Source organism: Pseudomyrmex gracilis, unplaced genomic scaffold (assembly GCF_002006095.1).
Source record: "Pseudomyrmex gracilis isolate BER0280 unplaced genomic scaffold, ASM200609v1 scaffold_36, whole genome shotgun sequence".
Classification (NCBI taxonomy): domain Eukaryota; kingdom Metazoa; phylum Arthropoda; class Insecta; order Hymenoptera; family Formicidae; genus Pseudomyrmex; species Pseudomyrmex gracilis.
In genome coordinates this window covers 738,466-758,676 of record NW_018020620.1, presented here as the reverse complement: position 1 = coordinate 758,676, position 20,211 = coordinate 738,466, and the positions used below count along the sequence as shown (strand labels likewise).

At 39.3% G+C, this 20,211-nt stretch overlaps 1 protein-coding gene across 1 annotated transcript in view; it reads right to left on the bottom strand.

Annotated features, from left to right (window-relative positions):
- The window catches only part of LOC109852830 (teneurin-a), a 249,222-nt gene extending 233,717 nt beyond the window's left edge, over nt 1-15,505 (bottom strand). The window contains exon 1 of the mRNA XM_020424349.1: nt 15,464-15,505. The gene's annotated coding sequence lies outside the window, so the exon portion shown is untranslated. The remainder of the gene's footprint in view (nt 1-15,463) is intronic.
- Nucleotides 15,506-20,211: the final 4,706 nt, after the last annotated feature.

Genomic DNA, 20,211 nt, shown 5'->3' with positions numbered 1-20,211 from the left:
TAGAAAAAAATATATATACAACACGTAAAAAATGCATTGTGCGCACGCAAATGTTTTTTAATCAGAAAACATGACTCGGCGATACCGCGTTTGGTTTGTTAATTGGCAGATAATTGCCGGTTGCAGAAATGCACGTTCTAATTCAGTATTAAACTTCCTTTCTTTGTGGCGGACAAAGAGGCAAAACCATAGTGAAAGAAAGTTGGCAGTGTGAGAGATCGGTGTGGTGGGGAAGGGCGAGATCGAATCTTGTCGGTAATTAATGAGGAAAGTTTTACAAATAGCCCAAGGCATAGGCACTAAACGCCTTAGCGAGCTCGTGAATCCCATTCACAAGCAGAGTATCCCTACGCAAAAGTAAGTTTTTAATTGATAATTATCTTTTCTCGAGCGAGAGAGAAAGAATATGCAACTACCGGGCCGTTTCGTTACCCATATATGTATACACACACACACGTATACATACGTATTTATGTGTATATGAACGTATTAGAAAGAATTCTTTTGCTAATTTTGTACAATACAAAATATTATAAATTTGTTTTTTTTTATTTATTCATTTGTAATTTATCTATATCGATGTGCGTAAAACTATAAATTGTGCGATATTTTGAATTTTTGTACATATATCGAGAACGAGAAAATCGAAGACTCTACGTCTCTCGTAAGCTTACGACCATCTTCGTTCTGTCACTTCTCGCGCACTAAACAATTGAAACTCACTATTATATATTTAGTTCTGAAAGATGGCGAGCGAAGTGTTATTTATACACTCGTGCTGTGCGCACTGCGGCTCTAAACATCGAAACGAACACGTTTGTCGGGAGCACAACACGCAACTACGGGTTAACAAATTAGTTTTTCAGGTCGGACGGAAGGGCGAGCGCGGAACAAGCTCGAGGCGACCTGTGGGTTACCTCGGAACATCAAAGATTCGAAGTGCTTTCTGCCGTCTGCCTGTTTCCCGCTCGAAGCCGCGCCGTTGTGAACTTACGATATAAAGAGAGATACGACCAAGATGGGCACCCTGATAGTCGAGACGTCTGAGAGTGAGTAGCCGAGGGCTGGGGGCAGTGGCGCTGATATTGCTCGCATTAAACTTTCATATTCAATCTTGCCACCCACCGTTGGGGCCCCCTCCTCGCGGTCCCCAGTTCTCATTCCACTGCGCTACACGGTGAACTGCGAGCCCCGTCCCGGCATCAACCCCACATGTAATTGTGTTATATCCCCCTCTTTCTCCTTTCTCACTCTTCTCTCTAACTCCCCGTCTCTTCCTCCACCTCTGACCTTTCCTCTTCTCTTCTATTTCCCTTCGGTGCGACCTCAGTCACTCTCCCTCGCGATATACCTCTCGCTACACCCTCGCGGCACTCATCCTTTCTATATTGGATTTTCTAATCCATATGGATTCGAAAACGTTGCTGTGACATTTAAGAGGAGACACGTTTCTTTAACAAGACATGCCATGTCGTTTACCGACCGGCGTTATAAATAATAACTTGTGATCAGAAGGCGTTATTGCTTTTTTGCTTCGGCCTTCATTCGTTACGTCACGAGTCGACAAGTAACCTAATGCGCTTTACACACCACGTGTCAAGTGCATACCGAAAGTTCGCATAGCGAACTAAACTTTTCGCTTCGCTTAAGAGTGAGAACAAAATATATTAAAATAAATTTAAATTATGTTATCGCTCTGAATGTTATAAGACTGAATAATATTAATACTCCTTCCAAAGCAATTTATTTACGGGTAATATTCCGAGACATTTACAATTTATTTTCTCTTAGTTGGACTCGTCATTTTATTAGTGCGAAAGGTTAATGGTGTTTAAAAAAAAATACTAACAGCGACACGGTCAACGGCGTTATACAATATTTGCGTGGAAACTCCAGTGTTCGAAACTCATCAATAGATTCGCGCGACAATGTACATGTTCTCTCATCGAGCGCGCATCGATCGCGTAAGCGTTAACCGCGTAACAACATCTCACCGGTACGTCGACGTAGCAAAACAAACAGTCAACGCTTATCTTTAATCGACCGTTAATCATCGGCGCCGATCGCGTGCTCGCCAGTGTCCCCTTTCGACACTCCCGACAGCCGTGCGAGTGCGCGAGCCAGCCGGACGATTTATCTCGGGGAAAGCACACGGGAGCCGCGCTCCGCCGGACCCTCCGCCACGCTCGGAATTTACAGTCGTGTCTCGTTCTGTCCGGTGACATTTCTTCACCCCTGCAACGGGGGTTCCTTTCGTGGCGACTAACGCGCGCAAGCGGGTAGTAGGCTTTGCCTTGTCGCGCGACAAGGAGAACCGTACCATATCGTGTGTGCACACACGATGCATTTTGTTTGTAGGGGATTGTTGCCATGGTAGCGCAGCGAACTGCGACGAACATCGAATGCACTTCGCCTTGGCGCGGTGCGACGACGCTGTGCACGCCGGTACCACCGACCCGAGCGAGCTTGCGGAAGAGTTAGCCCCCGGCTGCTTTCGCAAGCTCCGCGCAACGGCTCGTGTACTTGGACGCGGTTAGACGGCGCGCAACTTCGGACGCCGCAACGTGTTCATTTTCTTCCAAATTTTCCCCATGAACGACGCGGTCGCGCTGTGAACTCTTTAGTGCGCCGCGCTTCCCAAAGCGTTCCACTCTTCAATGATTTTGCATTGCTTTGAAGATGCAGATCGAATGATACAGCAAAATGTTAAATTTTCTAAAACGTAAAACTAAACCGTATTGTCCGTCTTACTTATCTGTAAAATAATCTCGAGGATACGGAAAGGAGATGATTTCGACTATAAATTCTTTTTTGAGTCACATGCTAATATGTACATGTTGTTTTGGCCAAGTATGCGGTTTGAAACATACGAATGCCATTACCAAAAGTGTATACATGTCAGAAGAAAAAAAAGGAAACAATCAAAGACGCGAGACGCGTTTTTTGAGCAGCTGTCGTACGCACAAGGAAAACAATAGGATACCTGCGCCGCGGCTTATGTAAGAAACCAATTTCCGAGATGTCAACGACGAACAAACTCGGTCGCTAGAAAGAACTTTGCCGGCATTTTTCTGGCAACTGGCTAAAGGTTGAAGGTCATTTTGAGCTTCGTAAGATCACAGATAGTAGCTTTGCACCTTCAACAGGTGCAAAGAATCTTCGTTAAAAAGAGTCGCTCTTCCGCTATCTTCATCCGTTCTGCGCGCGTCTCTTCATTCCGCTTCCTAAACTGCAGGCTATTTGATAGAAATCCCAAAGCATCCTCGCGTTCTAAAGCACCGGAACAAATCAGAAACAATATTCGCATACGCAATCACAACGGTTATTTTCGCAATAAGTTGTTTCAAAAAAATAACGACCGCGCTCACGAATGAAAGAGACGTATTTAAATATTGCACTTCGCTGCAATGTTATCGCTTCCTTGTAGAATAATTCCAATCATCGACATTGCGAACAATTTTCTCTTGCAATGAGCGAACGACGATATTAATACATAACCGAGCTTGCGACGCGCAAACACATGATAGAAATTGTCGTAATGATATTACTTATCTCGCATGCGTTCAACATTCCGGACGCGCGTGCGCGAGCGCGTTTCTCATTAATCATAATATATTCTACAACACAAACGCGTTTCAGATTTAAGGAATATTTATTCGCTAACTCTCTCCCAAAGCGAGTTAACTGGAGTGGACGCCAGATATTCAGCCAGATATTCACTTCAAACTGATGATAAATAAATACATTATTGTTAAAATTTTTCAGGATATAAAAATTACGTAGTTGTTTTATTGAAACAAAAATCGGTGAGATAACTTCCAGAATAATAGAATCGTTCACGCTGGCAACAACAAAGATGTGTGTATGCATTGATACAAAATTTTTCTGTCAATTGCTCGTAAAAGAACGTCGCGAAATTTAATTTATTGTCCGCCTCGCGTTTTTTCTCATTCTGCTTATGGCAGACAACAGAGAGTCGTAGTTGAAAAGAGGAAGAAAGGGTTCGAGGTTCAATGTTCGCTGCAGTATTTCTATCTACTTAATGTTTTGTTTTTCTCATGCGAGCGACTACGTTGAGCTCTCTCCCTTTGGAAGTAATGAATAGTACATCCGTTATATATTTTATGAACGGCGCAAGAACTTTTCTCATCATCCTCGAAACTAGGAATTACATATCGATATCGTCCGTTATTGACGATGTCGGCGCGGAATAGCATACCATCGGTAGAAAATCCCCTAGCTTCAAACTTTTCATCACGAGAGTTTTCCTCTGCAACCTTTCCTCACTTCTTTTTTTTCCATCGTTACTTTATAAAAAACAAAAAAAAAACAAAAAAAACAAAAAAAAACAAAAAAAAAAAAAATAATGTAGCATGATGTAACGTAAACAAGCGTTTTTTTTTTAATGAACAGATATACGTGGCGAAATAATGTACAATAATAAACATATAAATATTAAAACAAAAATGTCGGAAGCAAGTAAAAGTTTCACATAACTAACGTAAAATGTGTACTTCAGTAAACATTTGTTGAAATGTTTTCACAGTTTTACATGCGATGTTAAATATTTCTTTTCCGATATTGTAAATATATTTGACTTTATAATGTTATATCGTTGTCACGTACTAATCTAACACACGCACGCGCACATACACACAAAAGGAAATACAATTAATTACTTATAAATTAATTACTTTACCAACACGTAATATATTACCATTGAGATTAAGAATATAAATCAATAACAACAGCAATATTCTGATTGCCATAAACATCGCGCGCGTGTTTCGAACAATATATCTCTGAAAATAAACCGATTCCGCGTGTGTACATACTGAATTTATTTAATAGAATTGCGCAATAATATTATTACTCATAATTTAAACAATGAAAAAGTATTATGTATGGAAATATGTATTTTTTTCCGCAGATTTTTTTTTTAAATGTATCCAAAAAAATTGACCGCTCAATTTAATTTGCTAATTGATCAATTTAGAAGAAAGGATGTAGATGTGTATAATATTAAAAAAGTAAAATTGTAAAAAACGAAAAGTATATAATAAATATAAATATATCTGTGTTCAAACACGTGTTCTGTATATTTCATTTTCTTATCTCTTTGCAAATATCATTTTATTTTCATACATGAAACTATATACAGCAAAAACACCGGTTAAATAATATGTTAACCAAATGTTTTTTCGTCTTTTTTATTTTATTGCAACATATAATTTTATTACATGATAACTTTATTAAAAAAAAAAAACAAATGTTAAATCACACACGTACGTGTAGAAATATAAAAAAAAAAACATTTATTCTCTTCCTTATTTACTCTTTCTTCCAAATCACACACTCGATGGCATAAGTTTGAATCTACAGATATTGATTTATTTCAAACACGATATTTTAACGTAATATATTACTGTTGACGTAACTTTTGGTAAATTTAACTGACACACTATGCATATATGTCAGGCATATTAAAAGAAGAGATAGATTCGATCAGAATATCTTGTTTCAAATTAAATTACTTTCACATCGATCAATTTAATATTATCCATCAACACTTAGTCCTATTGAAATTTCTCACTGAATTAACATGAGCCAATATTAACTAACTTGTAAGCATTAGAAAGAGAAGTAAAATTAGATTTAAACTAAACGCGTATAACACGAATGTTCAGAAATTTGATTGAAATCGTTTCTTGTCTAAACATTTTCGTACAAAAGAACCTTTTACCAATGGAAATCTCGACAAGAGGCAGATAATTCACGTATGTTCGTGAAACGAACTTAAATTAATTTAAATTATAAAATTAAGATAAACTTTTTTATCATACTTGTGTTTACTATGCTTATACACATATACAAAAATTATGTATGTTAAAATATATAAATACATATATACACTCCGTACTTAATCTCAAAATCTCCCGTTACATCGTACATTTTCTTATGTTGGCTGAACAGGGATGGTAGCCGACTACTGTAGCTACCATCCGAGATATTGTTAGTAATAGCCGCCGACTCTTGATTATCTCTACGCGAGATGTTAAAACCTTGCGCCCGAAATTATGATCCACGAAGCGTGAATAATTCCGTCTGGCCGCTATTCATTCCGCGGTCGGTGTAAATTATTGCAAGGAGCGCATTAATTTCCTTTGCGAATAATTAACAACGCACCGGACAACGAAACCTTCGCGCACCTCCTACGCTTTTGCGATGGTCAGTCCTTCCGTCGGTACCCTCATACACCGGACGTCCCCTCCCAGACCGCTTTCCCGCCTCCCTCTTTCCCTTCCTTCCCCTCTCTTTGCCTCAACCTCTTGGTCGACAACTGAAATATTAATCATGACTTACACATGGTGTTCCGGGACTAGGGGCATTCACCATCTGCATTATTAAGTGATCTCGCGCAAGTTACGCTAGGTAGGCTCAGCCCTTATTCCGTAAAACGAATATGGATGTGCGCGGGTTCGCGTTATTATTATATTCCGATGTAAAGGTCTGTTGCAATATTTTGTTCGATGTTCGCATTCAGAGAACAGATCGTTTAATCGCACGCGGCGCGGCGACGCAAAAGCCTATCCCTCTCTCGCGCACACATTTCGCTCTCTGTGATATAAAATGCACAAACGTAATCTCCACACAGATAAAAATTGAACGGTGGTAATTCATAACGTATCGTAACGCGAAAAATACACCGTAAATAATATAGATATTACAACGTTCCGCTTTTACGTGTGTCATGAAGAATTATAATAAATTGCATTTGAATGTGCGATTTATATTTATATAACGTTTGTAATATATATATATATATACATATATATTATTGATTCTTAATCTTCTCGCACTTTCTGTTAATTAAACAGTTCACTGCGCGGCGTGCGTCACATTTCTCGGTTGATTGTGTGAGATCCGCAAATAGATACGAAACCAAAGTAACACATACATACATATGTACGTAGCAGCGCGACTCGTTTCAACTCGATCCCGTCGTTTCTTTTGTGCGAAAATAAAATTGTTATTCTAGTATTCCCAAAGGTTTGCGTGGAAAAATGAAAGTTCATTAAAACCAGCATGGTTTATCGGCTTTTCACTCGGATTCTCGGGCCTCTGGAGTGTTCTCGTTTTAGGAAGCGATTTATATCTCTTTTTTTTTTCTGTTCCTTTTTTCTCAGCGCAACGATACCAACGAGATAGCACCAGACATACTCGAGCGTCGTAACGTTTGCTCGGTACTCGTGAATTACACTCAACTCGAAATCCATTTGAATGACGATAAATGCACGATAAACGTCATAAAATTATTCCCATGTAATTATTCGACTCGATACAACGTCTACCTTTTAAGAAATTAATTTAATATTCAAAACATTTCAGACTTTTTCTTTTACATCTTTGGGAAAAACAATTGTCTAGAAAAATATGCTTTTCTATAACAACGCATTCTCCCGAACAGAACGAAATTTAAACAATATGAGAAGATATAAGAGCTGTCCTCGGGTTGAATCGTATACAGTGTTAGAAAACAAAAATCAATAGGTTTGTCTTTTTATTTCAACGTAATGCCACATTAAAAAAATAACTGTAAGAAATAAATGAAAAGAGATAAAAAAATGTTCGTACCATTAGTGTATCATTAGCACACGTGACGTAATTCTTGTACACGGAGATATTCCAAAATCACGTCGCTATGAATCACGACAGCTTTTCTAGCATTAAATCCGACCGCGCGCAACCAAGGTACACCTGTGCGTCGTCGTCGTCGTCGTCGTCGTTTCGTGCCCTTCCACCTTCTTTGGATTCGATCCAGACGACAGAGAGAGGATGGCAAACTGCTAATAGGAGGGGAGTTTTAAATGCGCGTAACGTAATAACGCGTGCATTAGGCGACTACTATGGCGTCGGTGGCGTCTGCGGCGGCGACAACGATAGTAGACCCATTCTCCGTAAGGGGTAGTTTGCCTGACAACTCGATTATACGATACTACAGGGCTGAGTGGCAAGTGGTGATATATGGTGCGCATATACACGCCGGGCTGCCTCTCAAGTCACTTAAAATAATGAGAAACCCGGTATCGGGTGCCGCGCTTGTTTCCCCGTTTTCTCTTTTCTTTTCTTCATCGACGGCAGTTACCGCCGCACGAGTATCGGCCGCGACAAACAGAGTATAGTGAATATACTTTGCTTCTCTCGGTTCGCCGCCGGTCTTTACGCACACACAGCTAATTGACGATCGGATAATCAATAAAGCGACACAAAAAGAATCATCGTTTTTCCATTGAAAACACGTATGGTCGATGTTTGATTTTCGCTCGCGTATAGGGTAAGGCTATTGGACAGTTATAATTACGAGACACATATATTGTACGTGTATATATGTGCATATATATGTATATATATATATATTGTATATAATTTTATATTTGTGTATAAGCAATCTTGCATATTGAATAGTCATGTTGCATTTCCCTCTCGCTCCGCCGTATATAAACGCGCGGCAGCACTCGATTGTCGAATAGACATTTGTATTGAGATATTTGTATTGAGTCTCGAAACGTAATAACGCGTTTCATTAAATTACGTATATAGATCGTTAGCCATTAGTAATTGCCTGCAGCGGTGTTTCGCGTTCTATCTCGGTTTCTCTTGTAATCAAACATACGATAGTGTTTAGATATATATTCGCCATATCAAATTGTGTCAGTAGCTAAATTGTTAGGACTGTTTGGTAATCGTTTTGTGAATGTCAAATCGTGCGCAGAGTAAATGTAATGTATCAAGATAATATATATATATATATATATATATATATATATGTATATATATATCCATATATATAGCCATTTATCTTGGTACAAACATCGAACGTGTAATATTAAGATAATTATTGTCGTATTGAGATAAATATATTGTCTCTTTTTTTCTCGTTATCGTTGTTAAAAGTCGGATCAGACAGTCGCAATATAGACGCAATTATTTTTATAGCGATAATTACGCGCGATGGCGACAAACATAGAGAAATATTATTTTCAGTAGATTAAACACAGATCAAGGGACACGTTTCCTTCTCCTTCTCCCCTGCCCTCCTCTCTTTCTCTCGTTAGGGTAACTTTACCTTCGGCTTGTTTATTTTGCCAATGAGAAACCGCATCTACGTAAAACGAGAGTGATATTTACGGCGGGGTCGCCCGGTTGGTACACGTAATTCTGAAACGAGCTCTATGATCAAGCGTTGTAGTGTAGAAGGAAAAGGAGTGGTAAGAGGAGATACGTATCCAGTTCGTAATTTGTGCGTGCAGTCAGTAATTTGGTTGTTGCGCTGAAAGTAATGACGGCGCGAACAACATTGTAACATTGCTGATATTATAGTAATTACATCGTTGAAATTTGTGTTCGTTATATAGCAAACAATAGATGCTAGTTAAAAAAATGTCCAAATAATATGACCTGCGACTAATCATATTTTTTCAAAAACTAAAAGAGCAGACTCTCAAGTCTTAAATGTATGTGTGCGTGTGTGTGTGTATGTGACAAAAAAGTTGTAATTTTATATATATATAATAACATATATATTTAATACTAAAAGTTTTCTATTTCTCAAATTTCTTTTCTACATGTTAGTATGACTAAACGGCGACTCGTACTACTGCATTTACGTTTAAACAGCGAAATCAGCTGATAATCGATCAATAGAGCAATATTATCACTAAGGATACGTTGTTGCGCGATAGCTTTTATGTGAATAATCGAGGTGTTACTTAACGTGTTGTAATTACATGCCTCACTTGACGGCGGTGTTAAGCATGACACAACAGGTACTGTTATTGCGTGATAGGAGGTTAGGAAGTAAGGGAAGGATTTGTACGAAAATTTATTGGTAATGTATACACGTACATATGTACCGACACACACAGCATGGTCGGACCATGTTGTTGCAGTCGCGCCTGGCGCAGGATATAGAGCGGAGAACATTCAGTCAAATACACAAGCTGGTCATGTACTTACGGTCAGTGTGTAGGCCTACTTTACATATACATATCTCTTCAATTTTAGTTCTCTGTGTTATATATACAAATGTTATTAATTTTCTGGCCATGTAATGCGAATTATGTACACAGAGATGTACCGCGTTGCACATGGAATTTCAAATTTCACATCACACAAAACTGTAATAAGTGACATTAATACACATGATATTGGCATTACTCGTGAATGAGAGAGATCGAAGTGGATTGTATCATATCTTTCAAGTGCTGATTAAAAAAAATGATATGCAAATATTTTATTGCATTTAGATTAAAAACACAAAATATATATTGATCTTATATATATTCACTTATAGGAAAACATTACACACGTACAATGTTGAAAATACTAGGGTTTGCGTGAGTGTTAAGAAATACTAATAATAAATGACAAAATTGCATCAACATCAGATGATACTGTTTAACGCATACTTTGGTTGTACATAAACGCGTTAGCGACCCTTCTCAAATCCGCCTGCAGCAGGGTTCATCGACAAGATTTATTAGAATTTATCGGGATATTCCCGTTACGTTACGCAATCGGCGCGACAGGAATTCGATCCGCTGCATTTTAATGAACCATTTGTCGGCAATAGAGTGATTTAAATGGATTGACTGTCTGTAACGCAATTATTCGAGCGATCGTCCGAAGAGAGAACCCTCCTCGTAATTTGACGTTCAAAGCGATTTCCAGACATGTGAATTCCGATCGTGAGATTCCCGACATCTTTAAATTATTCATTCCTTTTGATAGCTGCGCGACGACGCTGTCGCTTAGTGTGTAAGTTTCCTAACGCGAAAGAATAAAGTGGAACGGTTCGAGGGGAAGCGAGTAGAGAGAGGGAGAGAGAGACTGTTGCTTTCTTTCTCTTCCCGACGAAACTTTCGCATTATCTTCTAATGATTGTTGCTTTAACCTATTTTCCGAGGAGGTGGGTCCGCGCTACGGGAACTCCGGATATCCAATCCCGTACGTTAGCGGTCTTGGAGTTTCCAACTCTCTCACATGCCGTCACATTCGAGCAAGCATTCCATTATATACACGTATAATCTTTGTTCGGTATTTAAAACTCTTATAACGTTTGCACAAAGATAGCGACTGATGAAAGAAGAAAAAGAAATTAGCAGCATCGAGAGTCACTTCCGTTTCAATTTGTTTCTCTGAGATATTAAAAGAAACGTTTCTCAAGTGTATATATTTAAGAATTTTTAATCTCCATTTTATATTACATCGATAGATAGATTTTTATTGTAATAAGGAAAAGAAGATATTTTGCTTTTTAACTTGATAAGAAAGTCGGTAAGTTGTTCATTTGTTTTATTTATGTGTGTGTATGTGTGTACATTATCCGGTTACATCTTTGTAAATTCTACGCTCACTAATCTCTCTATCCGATATCTTTCGTGCACCATACGATTACTTCACGAAGCTGAAACTTCCATCTGACCATTAAAAATTTATCCATGGCTTAACCTCGTCTTTAGAAATCCTTGAGAATACATCGGGACTAAGAGTCCGCGGTATGTAGTAACTTGAAAATGCTCGGAGGCCAGATGGAGAGCTTGAAGCGCGGTTAGAAGATCTCGGGGTCTTAGCTTGGAAAAGCAGTCAGCTTTTAGTTCTCGCTACCGCTCCCATTAATACTGAGAACACTCTTTTGCTCGCGATATCCTCGCGTTTATTTTATTCATTTCAGCTCGTGACATTTTTCCGACCGACGACGACGCGGTTTGTAACAACGCGACGCGCAGTACACTATTTTGTATAAATATTTGAATCGACGAGCAAATCAACGATGTTGTTCCGCGCAATTGCGAGCCTCAAGATTTGCGTTCGAAGCGGGCTCATAAACAAGAGAGAGAGAGAGAGAGAGAGAGCGCACGCGTAGCGTGCTTTTGATCAATCACGTTACGTATCGATTTTGGAATTTATCGCGCGAAAAGGCAGCTCCCTCTCTCTCGAGAGAGAGAGAGAGAGAAAGAGAAAGAGAGAAATATGGAACAATATACGTATGAATCGATGTATCAATATCTGCATATAACGTGTAAACAATATTTGATTAACGCGAATGGAAACGGACCGATAAACATAGATAGGTGCGCGTTTGCGTAATAATCCCACAGAAACTGTGATATTGTATTTATATTTTGCTATACCAAATTATCAATTTATATAATCTCTTGAGAGTGGAACGCACACACGTATACACACGCAAAGCGTTATATGGTTTCGTCACGTTGTGTACAGCGAGATATTCGCGCGTATACACACTGTCATTTCGGAGGAACATTTTCCGCAAGGTATTAAAGCGTGATACGAACCGTTGCCGGTGTAATGAGCTGACAATATAACGTCTAGGCCGGCTCGGTCGGCGCGCATCGGCCTGGAGACAGAATCCCCACGGCCAGGCATCAATATATTGATGACTGCGTGGACGGAGATTAAGAGCTGCCATCAATATCGACGCTCGGGCTCTCTCTTGTAACGTGACACATCGGGTACCATTAATAAAGAGACGTACTTTCCTTCGTGTCTGGCGGAAAGGCTATAATAGGTATTTTGATCCGAGCTAAGAAGGCATCGGAAAGAGAAGAGATCTCTTTTCATTATATTATAAAGATGATAATGACGTGACACACACACAGACACACATCTCCCTCTTAAGCAATGTTCGTGTAAAGGGGACAAAGTAAATGTGTGAGGTATATTGGAACTATCAACCTGCCGCTTTGTCACGATGTATCATTGATTATTATTTTCGCGTGTCATCGTTTAAGCGTCTTACTTTAAGCGCAATTATCGAACTGCTTTTATGACAGTTCATTAGCGAGGGGGACAGAACTAAACATTTGTTTATACACACGAAACGTGTGTTACGAGTAAAGCTTTTAGTAGTTATCGCACTTTTCTATTATTAATCGTGATAAATGTTCTTTCGGTGGATGAAAAATAGATTAAAAACACGTGACCAAAGTAAAGTCATGTGACCTTCAGTGATAGATATGGATCTCCGAGATCCATCCAAAAGTTTTAAATCAATGTCTTTATTAAGTACAATATTAATTTAGCGCAACATTTGAAGGTTATGAAAAAAACTTTTAGGACCTTAGACAATGGTAGAAATCGTTGACAGCGTTCTTTGTTTAATAATTTTGCAAAGTTTGAATTTTGAAGTGCGAAAAGGATCTGAGAGAAATCTGGACAAGACGTTGGCATTTTGAAAAGTAATTAAATTGTTTTCACTTTATGCATTTTTAATATAATAAAATTTTCTTGTGTTTTTCAACGTTTTATCAAAATATATGTACATTTATAGCAAGTTGGTAGGTTATAGCGCGCAGAAACGTTTCTTTGAAACTACTAGAGATTTTTTCGATTTATTATTTTGATCAACGCAGAATCGCTCAATTTTTTGATTCAAAAAAAAAACAAAAAAGAAATTGAAAAAATATTGCTTTTTGCGGAGATATGCAAACTTAAAGTCGCGTGGATCTCACAGACCCAGTCTGGACAACTCGTAAATCATTTTTATGTCTGGCACTGAAGGGTTAACAAACGATGTTTGTGATTTCGACGAGTGTTTCAATGTTTTTCGCGCGATTTTCCTTATTGCGTCGTCGAGAGCGGAAAACGTGGAGCGACGAAAATTGCGATAAAGCGCGTAATATCAATTCGCGAGAGAGAAAGAGAGTGCGTATCGAATAGATGATCTCGGGTGAACGAGAAAGTGAGCGGAGACAGAAACAGCGGGACGCAAGTAGGAGAAACTGCGGGCAAGCAAAGGCGAGTCGTTATGTTGTGTGTCGGTACATCGCCTCTTTCGATACATTTCAAGTGCGGTTACGTGACATCGCGCTGTGCCCACCGAGTCGAGTGGCGAACGGGCTCCGGAGGGGAAAGCGGAGGATGAAGCGCAGGATCGGGTGTAGATATGTGGCGGAGGAAATGGGAGAATAGGGATGAAAATGGGGTAGAACGACGACGTGGGATCCTGGAGAGAGGGAGGGAGGGTGGATGGAAAGGGGAGGAGAAGGGCGAGGTGGACACGACGCGCAGAGGCAGCGCGCGGTAATCGGCAGCAAGTGAATTGGAACAAATGCAGACAGACGTGAGGTGGGCACGCTGGACTCTGCTCCTCGCTTGATACCGCAACCAAGAAATATAGTATAAACCGGAGTATCGGGAACGGGGGTGGGGGAGCAAGGAGGGGGCATTAATTGAGTTCGTCCCTATCTACAACGTCGGTGCGCGCAACGTCCTCTACTTTGTTCGACCTCAAGACGAATCGATGAAACGTGGGAATCGAGACGCGGCAAGGGAGATGACGAAGATATATATACGGAAATACGATATAGAACATCTTATCCCAGCTTATATTGCATTAATCTTTAGGAATACTCAGTACTTTTCGTCGTATCGTTCTTTATTATCATATTGTGCGAGAGATGCGTTTGTCAGAATGCTCGATACAATATTGCCAAACGCAACTACGTAGAGGATTTTTTTTTCTTCAGATTTGCATTCTCGCTGAGTTTCACGTATTTAGTTGCGCGCGTCCGCGAGAGTTGTTATTCGCGCGAGGCTTCGTTTACTTTTCAAAGTGTTTTCGCCTATTATATTAGACATTATATTAGAAGAAGAGGTTGTGCGCGCCGCCCCGTTGCGCAGCAATCTTGATTTTGGTCTTCGAACGTAATATCCGGCAGTGTGCTTGTAGACGACGCGAGGAAGTAAAACTAATTTCGTAAATCCTTTAATCTACGCGTTTGGTGGAAAGCCGAGGCGAGATTAAGGGAAGCGGACTGAATGGGCGAGCTCCCGGGTGTTTGATGGAATATGATGAACGAGGTACGTAAAACTTGGTTATTGGTATACCGGATCAAATAGAAGAAAAAAGCAACTTTAGTCTGACGCGCCGCAACTAAAGCAGTTGCGAAAGTCACGCCGAGCAATCATACTTAATAACGGGATAGTTGATAACGTTCCTTGTCATTTGCATGTTGCACTTATCGATGCGCGAAATCTCTCGCTAAGTTGTGTCGCACACTTTGAAAGAGAGATCTTTCTTTCTCTCTCAGTGAGTTTCATAAAGTTTCTTTCTAATCTCTTATAAGAGATTCAAGATATTCCGTCGAAAAACAATCCAGGTTGAGATACTTTTTTTAGAAAAAGTAGATTCTTCAAAAGTAGAATAGTTCGTTGTTACAGTATAGTTTTTTTTTAAAAGAGTTTTTGATAAAATATTGAAATATATATCCTGAAATATCGGTTTTACGTTGCAAAATTATTTTACTGATCTTTCGTCTTTTTTTGAACGAATCATAATGCAACATTAAAGTGACATACAAAAGACGAAAGAGAAGAAATAAAACTTTCGAAGAGAAAATGATTTAGGATATTGTTATTTGAATCGTCACACACTCACTATTGTATTGTTGCGCCAAAATGGAAGCGAAAACCTGACCAGGACTACGCGCGCCTCTTGAAACGGATGAGGCCGACACGGGCCCCACCGCATGGCGCGCTGTATCTTCGTCGTCACTACTAGATTGAGCACTGGCACCGTAACCGCGCCGTTCTCTCCATTCCAGGGACCGCTGACGGCGCAGCCCACGGCCCCCGTTTGCATGGCCGCGGCCTAATGTGCCCTCGCTGTCCATCACTGTAGCATCTGCAATACATGCGAATAACGAAATTCAATATTAATCACAAGCCAATATTAAATACCTGTGAAGAAAAATAAAAAATTAAACACGTGCACACTTGCATACATTTTCTGTCATTGAAAACAAAAGCAAGATGTGACAAAATAGAAAATATTATTTAGATTTTGAAATGTTTGGAAAATGTCGCGTTCAAACGTCGATTTTCACGACAAAATTGTTCGAAAATGTAAGACAGACGTATTAAATTCTCAAATGTATTTTTTAAGATTTAGCACGAGATAATGCCGAGTGATATTATGTAAACCCAAACGCAAATTGTTGCATAGAATAACAATGACGCTATTATGCGTAGCGCCAATAGTACTACGTCAACGTCGAACAACAGTTGCTCATTAAGTATTCACAACCATTGCTCGGAATCATTCGGGGCCGAATGAAATCGAATTGTATACTCGACATTTGTTGATATTCAATGCAGATAATTTCAGTTTCGACGCTGCGTCGCGCGCGGGCTTGTTTACGTCTCGGCGGTGGAGTACGTTAATGCACTGTCAGAACTAGTACGTGAAGAAGAAACAGAATGTAGACTTTCTTTTCCGATCTCTCAAAACAATGTTTCCAATAACGAAACATAAGAAAATCGTTTTTTTTTTTAATTTATTTTATCTTCTCATTGTGCACATACGTAAATCGCAAGGTATTTTAATTACATGCGACAACTGTCTCGTTATTGTGTGTTTTTTTTTATAATCCTTTACTTCGTGTGTAATTAAGAAACTTTATTGTTATTATTAAGGTGTTTCTACATACAGATATGTGCTAAACAAAAAGCAAGAGTGAGACGTAGCGATATTTCCGCAAAATTTTCCCGTCAACTCCCTCTCAATACAATACAACATAGGCTTATACAGATCGATAAGATCTCAAATGTAGGTATGGTAGCAGATAATTGAGTAGTGGATGCCTCTTGAAATTCCCATAGAGACACGTTCTCGCTCGTCGTTGCTCTCCCTTGATTGCAGGAGCCGCTGATTGATGCTCGAAGGGTGAGCTGAACAAGCGATGTCTTAAGATTATTCACTGTTTCTTGAACTATGAAATTTCGATTTATAGTTTACCTGTATAATTTACCGATATCATAGATAAGAGGCACCTGCTTTTGGTCACGTCATCGAAAAACAGAATGAAAGCTAATCCAATGTCACTAAACAAAAAGTAATTTATGTCGAAGTTGCGCAAGTAGCAATGCATATTAGTTGTAGATTTTGTAATGCAATAAAACGTAAAAATTGAACAAACTATTCTTATAAGAGAGAGAGAGAGAGAGAGTGCGTGTGTGTGTTGTGTGATGGGAGAAAGAAAAGAGAAAAGAAAAAAACAGAGAGAGAGAGAGAGAGAGAGAGAGAGAGAGAGACGTGATCCCGTTTCAATAAAAGAAAATAAATATCGTCGTTTATCGATGGCTGTATTCGATAGAATTGGTCAGGGAATTTACTCGGCAAATATTATATGAAAATTGAATGAAATGGAAGTAAATTAAATTCTATATATACAGCAAACAAATCGCGCGTCTGATCGATTTTGTAAAAGTATAATAATTGTTGTGTAATACACACATACGCATATATATATATATATATATATATATACACCTTGGAAATTTAAATAACACTCGCGTTTGACAAGCATTATCTTTTCACGCAAAAATAATTTTTTCGCTAATTTAACGTAGCAAGAATGAGCGCCAAAAAACCTTAAGTAAACAAAACTTCTCTATTTTTCACTACAAAATAAAAACGTAAATCGACGTTTATCAACTTTCATGCACCGCGATATAAATACATACATTCGGCGTTTCGTAAATACATAAATCGGTCTTTATATATACAACCTTTGAGAAAGGGGTTAAAAAAAAAAAAAAAAATCTTCACAACTACACGCACGCACGCGCACGAATAGCCTGTGCGTGAAAAGGCGTCTCGGAATACCCACACACTCGGGAATATAGTGGCACTCTCTGACTTTCAGACCACGAATTCAGTCTTAGAGAAGGCATACTATAAAAGGCTTTAAGAGTTTCCGCAGTTCGTGCGAATTGAGTAGGATTTGCATACCACGTCGCGGCGTGAATTTCATGAGAAATGTGGACCGGGTTGTTAAACGGCATTTAACGAAGGTAACGGTAGACGACGTCGTTCAAGTACGACGCCACGCTTGATGCCATCCTTGTTTAAGGAATATAAAAAAAGATATCTGAACGTGCGCGTGTGTGAGTTGCGCAGGCACGCGCGTAACGTGACGTAACCCGTACGTGATTCGAGAGAAAGACTTTTGCATATTTATTAGGCTCTCTTGCGCAAAACCCCATCTTCGTCAAGAGAAGACGCGGTCTTAAACATATTAGTTGACTTTTTTTCACTTCGACGTCGTGCCAAAGCATGAAACTTTAATCCTAATGATATCGGAGATCTTGTCGAGCGCTCGATATTATTTAATTTGCTCGACTTTCGTGATCGAGATTTGCAAATACGCGTGTTAAAGCACCACGTAGCTACTTAAAATTGAAGCGCAACTTACATATGCGCACAGAAACAAATTTACTTCGTGCTCGAAATGTTGAATTTCTCACACGGGAACACAGAACTCTTCGCCGCACCAATTCAAAATGCATGCAATTATAATTGCATGTCATGCTTTATATAGTATAAATAATAAGTTATTGGTGTATGTAACAAATACTCCCGCTTTTTTTTTATCTCTCGTTTAAATATTTCTGTTTTATTTTACGCGAGATACGAGCGAAAGGGAAAATTATTACGTTTTAATGATATTTGTTGCATTTCGAAGAGCAATCATTTGCGTTTATCGATATAAACATGATACAAAATACGAAACAAAATATTATATTTCTTTGCGACGGACACAAAAAAAAAAAAAAAGAAAAACTTTTCTAACAAAGAAAAAATCTTTGAAAGTGTTATATAATGCGTAACTCTGATGTATTACGCTCGGCTAAAATGGAAATCTGAACGCGGCCGGCCGTCGGCTCCGGTATCGGATAGATAGTGCGTTAAAGAAAATTGCACAGCAGCTCCGTGGCATTCTGCGGTGCAGAATGTCAATTAAACGGCGTGGCCGATTAACCATAACCAAAACCTCGACAAAGGCCGAAGCGTGCACGGTTTCGCACTCCGGCGGGTTCATCACGCGATAATTTATATGGTAATTCCAGGGACGTAATAAGTCCCCCTCGGCAAACTCTGGCTGCCACTACACACGATCCTCTGGCGCGGCCGCGGCGTTCTGCGTTGACCCCAGCGTGGCGTTCCATCGGGAGAGGATGGCCTGCCATGTACACATCATTACTAAAAGCGGTCATCGATTCATCGGAGTTTGACCACCGGTCGTGCTTACCGACCGATCCGCCGTCCGTGGTGACGTGGTGCGCGTCGGTGCATAGACGAGTTGACGCGCGTATACGAACATATACATACACACAGACATCGCAGTGCATATACGTATGCGCAGCCTATGCACCGCGCCGGCGAGATTGTGTAGGCGCGTCCATTGTCAAATTTCCCACCCGCGATCGACCGTGCGGGATTTAATTAACACCATCTCGTTAACTTTTGTCGCGACCTATCGTGCCCCGCTCGACATTATCTTTCACAAAGATGAGCTTGCTTGCTCGATCAAGTGGATCACGTGTATCGCTAAATTAACGACACGCGTGTTGTCCTTTTTTCAGTTTGCTCACGAGATTTTGATGCATTTCGATGAGTACACAGTATTATATTGCACAAACGCACACACACACACGTTTTTCTTTTATACACTGACTGTTAGTTTACATATCGTTTATATATACGTTGTTGATATCTTTTTTTAATTGAAAATACAACAAGGAAAATTTAATAGAAGCTTTAAAAGAAAATTATGTGCATATTTGAGTTTAATGAGATAGAACAAACTTATTTAATTAAAATTACTTCTATGCAATAATAATTCTTTTATAACACATGCATAGTTTATACTTCAAATTTATAATAATTTTTTATTCGAGACAAAATTGTTTCTAGTTGATTTATTTGATTTAAAAAAAAAACAAAACAAAACAAACTTTCATATAAATCGCGTATTTCAAAATCCGTCGCTCAACTGATGTTGATTCATGGTGACGAGATAAAAGTTATTAAAAGCTGCTGATAATCGATGAAGATGGATGATATTATAACATTATAGTAAAGCAGTTTACTCGTAAATTTTGTTTGCCTCTGTAAAATCGAAAAACCGCGAGACGTCGCAAGGGCGTGAATATATTGACACGAATGTGGTTCTCCGGCGCGTCGGAGAGCGCAGTATTTATTTTTCCGGAAAGTTTTATCATGGTGAGCGAGCACAAGTATCGAATACCCGTCACGCCGTAGCACAGCACTCGTTTTGCAGACAAATTGTAGATGCATCGCCTTACATACAATGACTCTGGGAAATATAATTTTAATCGTTG